This window comes from Saimiri boliviensis, chromosome 1, assembly GCF_048565385.1.
Source record: "Saimiri boliviensis isolate mSaiBol1 chromosome 1, mSaiBol1.pri, whole genome shotgun sequence".
NCBI classification, from domain to species: domain Eukaryota; kingdom Metazoa; phylum Chordata; class Mammalia; order Primates; family Cebidae; genus Saimiri; species Saimiri boliviensis.
This window is the reverse complement of record NC_133449.1, coordinates 144259639-144270826: the sequence shown is the minus strand read 5'-3', so window position 1 is coordinate 144270826 and position 11188 is coordinate 144259639.

The following is an 11188-nucleotide window of genomic DNA, read 5'->3' as shown; positions in this document are numbered from 1 at the left end:
TATTGATGTCTAAGAATATGCACAATCTATCAGTGAAGAAAACAAGTTGAAGAGTACCTGTACAATTTGATATTTTTTCGATAAAAACATACCAACACACTGTATTGGTCAGGGTTTGATCAGAGAAGTAGGAATTCAAGGAGTCAAATTATAGAATAAGGAACTTATTATAGAGCCTTGATCTTATGCAATGATGGAAGCTAGTTAAACAGCTCATGTACAGCTGTTGTTTCAGCACTGGGTGTTAGGTCTAAAATCTCCAGGGCAGGCAGCTGGGAAGGAAAGATGGACAGGAAATGACATGTCATTCCAAGGACATATTGGAACCTATAAAGTCAAGTTGGAACCTAGGTAGCTCTTTTACTTCCTTCAAACCTCCGACTTTCTTTTTCTTTTTCTTTTTCTTTTCTTGAGATGGAGTCTCACACTGTCGCCCAGGCTGTAGTGTAGTGGCGTGATCTTGGCTCACTGCAATCTCCACCTCCTGGGTTCAAGCAATTGTCCTCTTAGACTCCCAAGTAGCTGGAACTACAGGCATGCACCACCACGCCCAGCTAATTTTTTTGTATTTTTAGTAAAGACAGGTTTTCACCATGTTGGCCAGGAAGGTCTTGATCTCCTGACCTCATGATCCACCAACCGCGGCCTCCCAAAGTGCTGGGATTACAGGCATGAGCCACCACGCCCGGCCCAAACCTCCAACTTTCAAGATGTGGGTGTCCTGCAGGAGAGTCTGATGCCCCTGGTCATGGAGCAGAACCTGAATAAGAGTAGGAGAAGCTAGAAGAGGAAATCCTGTGGTAGGTGGAGAGTCTGTGGGCCCAGCTGCTACCTGATGTCAACCAGGTGAGCTGCACAGCACCTGAGCTTATTTTAACCTTCCCAATCTAATCACGCCTGGTGCTTTATTTTACATTTCAAATCTCAGGCAAACTTCTCTTGTGGCCAATCTTAGCCCAGAACCATTTAGGGAAAGAAATTCTGGAGAGAGAAATTCTGGGAAACATAGCCATTACATACATACATGCAAATAAATGAGACCCCTATATAAGTGTATGCATACCTTTATGTTGGTATGGATAAAAAGAAATGCACAGAAGGATACACCCCAACTGTTAAGCCTGGTTTCATTAGGAGGAGATGGTAGTGGAGGGATATGACCAGGTTATGAATAAAAAGGTAGATGATCAGTCATACCTGGATACAAGTTTTTATTTTGTTGTTTTCACTTGTTATAAGCAGTTATTATTTTAGTAATTTTAAAATATCAAATGAATTAAAAATATCAAAAACCAAAATGAATTCACACAGGCTTTCAATTCTTTGATTTTTTTTCTATCATATTACAGATGTTCTTGTGCTCAAATCCCATCTCTGCCAGTTACTACTTGTATGACTTTGAACAAGTTATTATTTTCTCTAAGTCTTATTTTCTTCATTTTAAAAATGGACATAGTAATAATAATGATAGTACCTGGCTTGTACAGTTGTTGTATAAATTAAATTAGATGCACAAAATGCCTAGAATCATGCTTAGCAAAGAGTAACATTAGTCATCATTATCATTATTTTTGTTATTTCTGTCGTTATTAATATATCTGAATGGAAATCACTCTCCTCCTTCTCATACCCTATCATCTCAATTCTATCTGTCAAATCAAGAAGAAAAGGAGGAAAAGAAGCGAATCTAATTTAAATAGAGCTGCCCCAAAAGGTTGTCACTAGCCCATGGGTCAGTGAGTTGTAACCCTAGGTAGTCATTAAAAGGATGTTGATGACAAATAGACGCAAGGTCAAGCAATGATTACCCAGAAAAGGCCTGGGAGTGAGACGGTCAATTTGGCTCTGTGACTGTGTGTGTGAAGGTGTCCATGTGTGTTCTCATGTTAGCACAAACATGTTTGTGTGTAAACTGTAAGCAAACAAAACAACAACTGAGAACAAATGTACATAAAGAAAGGTTTATAAATGCCTGCAAATGTGAAGTCAGTGTACCACATATAATCTTACATTTTCTGATCCACATATACAAGTTAAAAGAAGGGACTGCCAGAATACTCATTTACATGCCTTGAGTCCTGCAATTCATTTCACTATATTTGATGCTGGCAGGGAAGCATTTATTTATTTAAAATTACTCAAATACAGCACAAAGAGGTATTCTGTAGGTATAAGCTTTCCACAGGTATGAAATGCATCTAAACTGCAAAAAAAAAAAAAAAAAAAAAATCCCCCTCCTGTACTTTTGACATATCATGACCACAGTAAAGGCAACATGAGGCTTCTTTTGTTTCTAGATGCTGCAGGAGGAAATGAAACAATGGGGCAGGAACATGGTTTTCAATCTTTTTTTCTATGGGTGCACACATGGCTGACTAATGTTCCCTATCACAATGCTCTTCCAAACCCAATTCCCAGCACACTGGCCATTACTTCAGCTCATTCACTACCACTCAAAAGGGCATTTCAGGATACAAATGAGTGAGACTGACACTGAAAGAGAATAACCTTGGAGATATTCTATTTTTTAATTAAAAACATAATACATTAAATATATTCTCATTATAGAGAACTGAAAAAGGAAAATACATAGAATATACTCCTTTACCAGCTCCTCCACACCCAAAATCCTACTTTCCACAGAGAAGTTAACAAATTATTAACAATTTGGTGTGTATCTTAAATTTGCACTTCTATTTATTTATATGTATGCATGTGTTTATATATCTAAAAACAAATACGTGTATAAATATGCATATGCATGTGTATTGTTTTTTCCATAAATAAAATTATATTTTAGATATATTCTGGTGACTTATTTCCACTTAACATTACAACATAAGGTATCTTTCCATAAAAGTACATACAGCCCATCTTATTTTTATAACATCTGCAAAGTATTATATCATATAAATGTACCATATTTCAATTTTATCCAAATTGATGGATATTTTGCTGTTTAATTATAAAAATAATGTTGCAAAAAACATACTAGCTTATCCTTGTACATATCTGTTTGTGTACAAATGTTTTTATTTTTATTTTGATTTTAGAGACAAGGTCTTACTCTGTCACCAGGCTAGAGCGCAATGGTGCAATCATAGCTCACTGTAATCTGGAACTCCTGGGCACAAGCAATCCTTCCACCTAGTCTCCTGAGCAGATAGGACTACTAGTTGTTAAACTTGGATTGTATTAAAAGGCCCAGCTATTTAATTAAATCAAAGTATATAAGGTGGACAGAGAACTAGTGTGTACTAGCAAGGTGGCTAGTCTGCATAAAGTAAGGTTTGTGAGCTAAAGAAAGTGAGAAATAAATAAATAAGAAAGCTAGTGAGCAAGGGGGAAAGTGGAAGAGACAGGTAATAGGTGTATGAGAGAGTACATGTTTCCTCAGGTTCTTGCCAATACTGAGAAGTCTTTAAAGTACTGGCCAAACTACTGGCAAATCTCACTCCTGTTTTTCAATTTGCTTTCTGTCTGATTGCTAATGAGATGAAGAATATTTTCACATGAGTATTGGCCATTTTATTTCTTATTTCATATTAGTCTATATTTCTCTCTATTTTTCTCATTTTTGATTGAATTTTTCCCTACTGATTTTTAGGACCTCTTTACATATTGTGGTTATTAACCTTTTTTCAGTTATATGTTTGATCTAAAGGCCTTTTAATACAATCCAGGTTTAACAACAAGTTGTTAATTGTTTGCTACAGTTGATTCAGAACACTTTGCTATTGTTTTTGTTAGTTTTAAGGAAATAAAATGTTCCAAATAAAGTTAGATGCCCTGCCCCCCACCCCGCCTCCTGCTGTTCCCTTCCCATTCCCTCTGATATTGGTGTTTCATTCTCATAAACATTTTCTATATTTTTATGTGTACTTTTAAGTCATATTTAGTCATCTGTATGTTTTAAACATCTATACAGTTGGTATTACAATGCCTTTAGCCTTTGGTAACTTAATATTGTGGTCCTTGGAAATTCATCCTTGTTGACAAGGGGAGTCCCTTGAAGTTATTCTTAACTTTGTTTACAGCTAACTTGTCAAACTAAGCCACCCTTGTCACATAACTACACCTAGTGGCCAGGGAAACTGAGAAATGTAATTTTTATTCCAGGTGGCAAGGAGCCTGGATTTAAAAACAGGATTCATCATATAACTGAGGAAGAAGAGGGAAACAGATAGTGGAGTACAGCTAGCCATCTCTGCCAAATACCTTTAATTATAATGTTTATTGTAGATTTATAGTATAAACCTTTATTGGATTAAGGTATTTGTTTTTTCCTTTTCTCAGTTTACTACAGGATTTTAAAAATTGCATTCAATTAGAAATAAATGTTATCAAATGGTTCTTTGGATTCTTTTAAGAAGACTCTCTGGGTTTCTCCTTTAATCTGGCAATGTAATGCATTAAATTAATAGATTTCCTAACATTAAACTGTTCTTCCATTCCAGAAATAAATTTTAATCAATCAAGATCTTAAATCTCATATCAGCTAGAAACACACTCTTTTCTTTCAAAACAGCATTTGATTTGCTAATATCTAGAATTTAAACATATTTGCAAATTGGCTTATTCTGTTTTTACTTATTATTTGTATGAATTTATAAGCAAGATTATGACTGCCATATACAGCTAATGGAGAAGGTTTCTATCTCTTTCTGTTCTGGAAAATATATATATAACCTAGAAATTATCTCTTTAAGTTTTAAATAGTTTACTCATAATACCATCTAGTCTGGAGGCTTTTTAAGGGTTACATCTTTGATTATTTTAGAAATTTCTTCTGTGATAGTATTCTGCTTCTTCTTGAGTCAATGTTTCTAATTTACATTTTCTACAAAAATCATCCTTTTAGTTTAGATTTCCAAAATTGTTGGCATTAATTCATACTTAGCTTTCCTTTACACTTGGAAAAAACTGTGTGTCCATATTTATGTCTGCTGCCTTAAGTTGTTTATTTGTGACTCTGTTTTCCTTTGTTAGAATTGCCAGAACTTTCACAATTAGCTTGGACTTTTTGTTTACTTCATTATTTATGCTACTTTCTAAATTATCTGCACCCAAATTGTGTTTTTTTTTTTTTCTAACTTCTTGCATTATGTGTTTAGGCCATTATTGTAGACATGGTTTATTAGCTACCTATTTCTGATCCCTTTCTCCTTTGCCCACTTCCAACCACAGAGGTAGAAATAGCTAGATACTCAATTTCCCAGATATTCTTGGAGTTAGGTATGGTCACATGTTCCAGATATAAGAGGAGGTGTTCTAGATATATATGAGAAAAATATATATATATATTTTTACTGTCACTAATGCAGAGAAACATACAAGAACATGATTTCTCTCTAGCCAGTGGAAGGAATAAGTATGGAGAAGGCACACCTGATTTCTAAAAAGACTAGCCCAGAAGTGGTACATATCCTGCCAACTCATATTGGAGAAAACCTATTCCTGTGGTCGTAACTAACTGGGAAGGAGGCTGGGAAATATAACTAGCCATGTCATGGGCTATAATCCTTTTGTGTGAAAGAAAAGAAAAACTCTGAAAGTTTTTTAGCATATTACTTGCAACTCTTCTCACATTCAAAGATACTGCAGTTAAAAACTTAAGTTACTCATGAAAGCAGAGGCATGGAAGTCGTTCTATAATCCTTTAGGGGTTTATAGGGAAAAACTGATTTTGAAAATATTCATCCAAATATTAGGTGACACCTGCCACCTGCAATCTTACCTGAAAAAATGCTAAAACTTCAGCTACAAAAACTAGTCTCGGGTAAAGAGGGACAGAAAGTCTGAACAATCAACTTGAAGTAATAATGCTATCTATATTTCTGTAAGGGAAGATAATCATACATACACACAGAGGCATATAACTGAGTAGGTTTTCAATTCACTGTGAAACTACATATAACTCAAACCAAAATAATACAGTCACAAGTGACTTTGTCAGTGTTACACAATTAGTGTCATTTTGTACCAGTTGTATCCATTACCACTAGCAAAAAACTTAATGTGTATGTACAAAAAGCGGTATTCTGCTATGCATTCAGAAATACTAAAATAATAGAAAAGGGAATACTACTTTTTAACTTGAGATGTCAGCATCATTGTCTTCATTAAATATTTTCCAAATCTATTAGGTGCTTTAAAATATGTTATAGAAATAAACAAAAGAAGGCATAGTCTTTTTTCTCAAGGGGCTTTCAGATTAAGACAGAGATTAGGACATATTTATAGTAAATAAAATATGGACTGTGATAATCAGTATGTGTTTAAGCATTTTTACCTTCTGTTTTATTATTGTCAGCCTGTGAATGGGTTGAGTTGAAGGAGTGGCTGGATTTAGCAGAATGAAAGAAATATAAGAAAATACAGAGGCAACATGAAAAGGAGGACAGAACAGAGATCTAGTAGAGATGGCATTATAAGAAAGATTATAGCAGGGTGTGGTGGCATGCAACTGGAGTCCCAGCTACTTTGGAGACTGAGGCAGGAGAATTGCTTGAACTCAGGAGGCAGAAGTTGCAGTGAGCCGAGATTGCACCACTGCACTCTAGCCTGGGTGACAGAGAGAGACTTCATCTCAACAAACAAACAAAACGAAGAAAGATTACTGCTGTAACATGCTTAGCTGAAAGGAGCCTTGTATAGTAAAACCCTTCATCCTGTAGAGGAGGAAGCAGGCCTAGAGAGGTACATGACATGCTCAACGTTAGCCACAGAGTTTGTAGCAGAGCCAGGACTAGAACTAGCTCTTCTAATTCTGTTCTGATGTCTGTTTTACTGCCATACATGGCTGTCCTAGCTGCTTCCAAGAAGCAACTGGAAATTCTCCACTTACTCACAATTGCTTTACCAGATCTCTGACACCCTACTCTAGCTTTACAAAAGAAATATATTAGTCATCACCTGGGGACAGTACCCAATGCTTTGAGGGTTCTCCCCTCACAGTCTTCCTTACTCAGAGATCCATCTCTGTCTTTCTTTTTTAAAATAGTCTTGGCAGAGTTCAGGCCCCCTTCTTTGCTGGAAGCTTTGAGAATATCTCACAGTAGAGCGGCTTAAAACCATGTCTCTCTTAATATAATTTCTTTGGAGGAAAAAAACACATTCCCAGTTTCAAATAATCAAATTAACCTTTTAATAAAAAGCCATATGCTGGGGGACTTCCTGTGAATTTATCTCAAGATGCATTTTTTACTGTTCTGAAGAGAAATTACACATGCTGCACAAATCTGAAACTACGACCTATTGTATACAGAATCAACTATAATATATACAACTCTCCATAGGTCCTGGTGAAAACTGAACGCTCCATCAATATGGCAGACTTCATTCATAATTCCACTCCAGATTAAAGAGAATGAAGCAAAATTTCTCATCTGGAAAATGTGCAGAGTACAATATATGAGAAAAGAATGTTTACAGTAAAAGAGGCACTGGTAGGAGTGTCCTCATGCTATAGTTCTTTGCTGAAATGTAATTTTTTTTTCAGGTGGCTCCTGTAAAAGAAAACAGAGAACTTGGATAACCAGCTTAAGAACACAAAGAAAATTCAAATGAGCCCTATACCAAGTGTAGCACTTTCAAACAGCATCTCTGGGCATTTTCACCAGAATGTCCCATGTTCAAAAATATTTTTGAGATGTCTACATGTGTACAACATCATGCTATGATTCATATAAAAAAGTAGAATAATAGCAATATAGGAACAATGGGAGGCACAGGCTGTAAGTATTGTAGGAATTCAGAATTTAAAATAAAGAGACTATAGAATAAGAAAGGATTCATGAAGGAAGTATAACTTAGGCCAAGGAAGCATAGGTAAGATTTGTGTGTATTGAGAGGAGTAAGAAGCAGAGTTGATACTCAGTTGGATGTTTTGGTACAGTGGCACTGGCTGCTGTGGGCAGCATCTGTTCTGTGCAACTGGTGCATTCCTTCTGAATGGCTGCTGTACCTGTTCTGAAAATCACCATGAGGGCATTCCTGGACACAGGTGTAGAAGTGGCTATTGGGAAGTCAGGGAGCCCTTCAGCTTGTGCAGGTCATCAAAAAGTAACAACTAAATTGATCAGAAATATTTACATCTGATGGTTGCACTTCAGATAAGTCACATATTCTGTGCATACATTTCTTCTAATATTATACAACTACTGTCTCAGTTTTATTGACATTAGTCTTAAATTCATTATGGCATAGCCATAAATATCCAACTGAGAAAACCCACTCAATGGCTAGAGATGATGATGATTATTCTTCACCAGAATGAGAATTGTACTGTCACTTATAACACTCTGATCCAATTGCAATCCCTTCTCCTACAAACTTTAAAGCAATCTCATCCAAAAATAGCAGAGCTGGTCAGTCTTCTCTAGCAGATACTTCTACTGTTTCATTTTTTGAGGTAAGTAGCCTCAGGCACATGGAACCAATTTTCAACAGTGATTTGCTACACTATCGAATACACATCTCAATACCCTCATAGATAGAAGAGGAGGGTCTGATTCATCAATACTTTCCTTTAGGTCAGCAAACACTCAGGGAACAATTAGACTATTTATAAAGCCTTGGTACCTGGCATAGTGCAAAGTCAATTTAAAAAATATATTGAATATGTGAGCTTTTCCAAATTGTCATCAACTGTTACGATAAGCTTAAAGAAGCTATTGTAGAGGACTGAAGCAGCAGCTGATTTCAAAACAGTAAATCAAGTCTTGGTCAAGAGCACTGATGAAAAGAGAACAGGATTCTTGCTGTGTTTATGAGTGGCTCAAGACAGCTTTAATACACATCAATCACAGGTAGGCAGCGTGCTCTGGTCCGTGCCCCCGACTCTCAGCGTGACCTTTTGTGAGTCACCAGACGGCTTTCAGGCTCGGTTACTCAGCTGAAAACAAAGCTAAGGAGCAGAAACCTCAATGAAAAACAGGCACTGCATCTCTAATAAGATTTCCCGGGGAAATAAATTCCTCACCTCTACAACCCTCTCTCCCTGACAGCCCCCACTCTAGACTGCCACATCCCACATATTCAAGAGAAGGTGAACAAAGTGAAGTGTTTGAGGCATGTGGTTGTGCTATCCTCCCAGCTTCAGAAGCATTTATCAGGAAGAATTCACTGCCTCACTGAAAATAGGAAAGCATGGAAAAAGAAACGGTAACACTATCTTGCTTTAGAAATTAGAGCACTAGCTTTGGGTTCAAAACCTCTCAATCTGCTATGGTTTGTTTAGAGACTTGGAGAGCTGGCCAATGAATCTCTCCCCCTTTCAACTGGTTCTAAATAGTTTACAGCTGTATAACCAGTACTTTGAAATATTTCTGCTCCATCTAGGCAAAAGCATTTGTTATTGTGAAACTTTCTGCTAAAATCATAAGATCAGAGTTGCATGAAAGTGTAACAGCTTCTTAGTAGGGTGGTAAAACGGCTGGGGGTTGCGGCCTGGATTAGGAAATGCCACCAATTCCTTCAAGCTTCCATAGCTTCATGGTGCAGCAGGCTACCTGCGGAAGAAGGAAGAGCTGAAGGACATGGCCAACAGAAGCTATGGCCCTGGAAAATGAGGCAGCAGTTCCTTTTGCTTTTAAAATTGTTGGCCCCTTGGGGATTGCACTAACCCCCTAGGCCTCTATCTGGCACAGAAGGGTCTCCTTTCTGAGGCTAGGCCCCTTAGAAAGGTTCCACATGACTGAACCCCACTGAATCAGTCATTTAGTGGCTCATAAGAAAAGCTGACGATATCATGGCTCCAAGGCAGACTGTCACCTCAGAGCCTCAATCGTAACTAATGGGGGTTTAAAAGGGAGATCAGAAAATATTCATGCAGATAAAATACAGAGATAGAAGGAAAGACCATAACCTCAATCTGCAAAATGTGATAGCTTTGTCAAAATAAAAGCCAAAGCTAAACTCTCCTGCTGCTGCACACCTCCCAGCTTGCGGGAACTGTTCACGCAGAGAGGCATTTTCTATTAGAGCAAACTCGGAAGGCAGCAGGGAGAAACTCAGCCATCATATCTGCACAACAGCTCCTCCATGCAAACACCATTCCAGTAATGGGAAATTTTAATGATGTAAAGCAGCAAGGTCACACGATATGTCCAGGCAGCCCTTGGAAAGACACCGCCTCGGCAGATATTACAGAGGAGAGCTCAGAATTGCTCTTGGTTCATTAGGCTTTGCCTGAAGGTTTTTTCTTCCACTATTAACTACAAACAAGGCTGAGTATCTTATTACTCAGTTCCTTGTATGCAATGCAAAGAGGTGAAGGGCAAGGTTTGTAAATATGGGAAGGCAGACAGTTTAGATGTGTTTTTACAATATGTGAAATATTCTGAGTCACTTTAAATATGAAAATTGCAAAAGCCTTATCAATGTTGCAGCATATTTTTTCTAGCACAACTTTTTATCTACTCATGTACAGATAAAGGTACTATATGCACATAAATGTACACACATGGGATGGATTGATTCCCTCCCCTCCATACAGTACCACCACATCTTCTTAGGTTTTGCCTCCTTCTACCAGCTTTATGACCCCATTGAGATGGCTCTTACTGTTTTCTTCCTTGTTACATTTTGATATTTCAAAGCATGGCCTGGATCTCACTCCCATCTCCCCACTCCACATTATTAATGAATTGGAAAGCAGACATCATTAGTTTTCGGAGACCATTTCTTTTAAAATTTACAGACCCCTTCATCTGAATCCCCAGAGACAGTCTGCTGTTCTCATCTTAGAATCTTATTAGCATCATATCTTCTGTATCCTGCCATGCAAACTGCATGGCTATGCACTTTCTAGCACTTGACCCTTTTGCGGACAGAATTAATTTACTCTTTGAAGATGCAGCAGCATGCTGTTGTGCTTGTTAAAGAAAGAAAAGCCAAGCAAGGATATGGCAAAGCGAGCAAAGAAATTCTCGGTTTAAAAGCAAGCTCTTGTAAGGCAAGTTAGGTGAAGACTGGGCAGCAGAAACAAATAGCCAGTAACTATTGATGGAAACAAGCAAATTAGCTGATTAGCAGGAATCATTGGGAATTTCTGCATCCAACAACTAATGAGCATTGGGACAAGCTCCTGATATGGACTAGATTGCAGGGCTTACTTTGTACTAGAGCCTTTTGTTCTTAGAAGGTTTAGAAGACAATTCAAACAACTAATTCTGATTTCATAAGC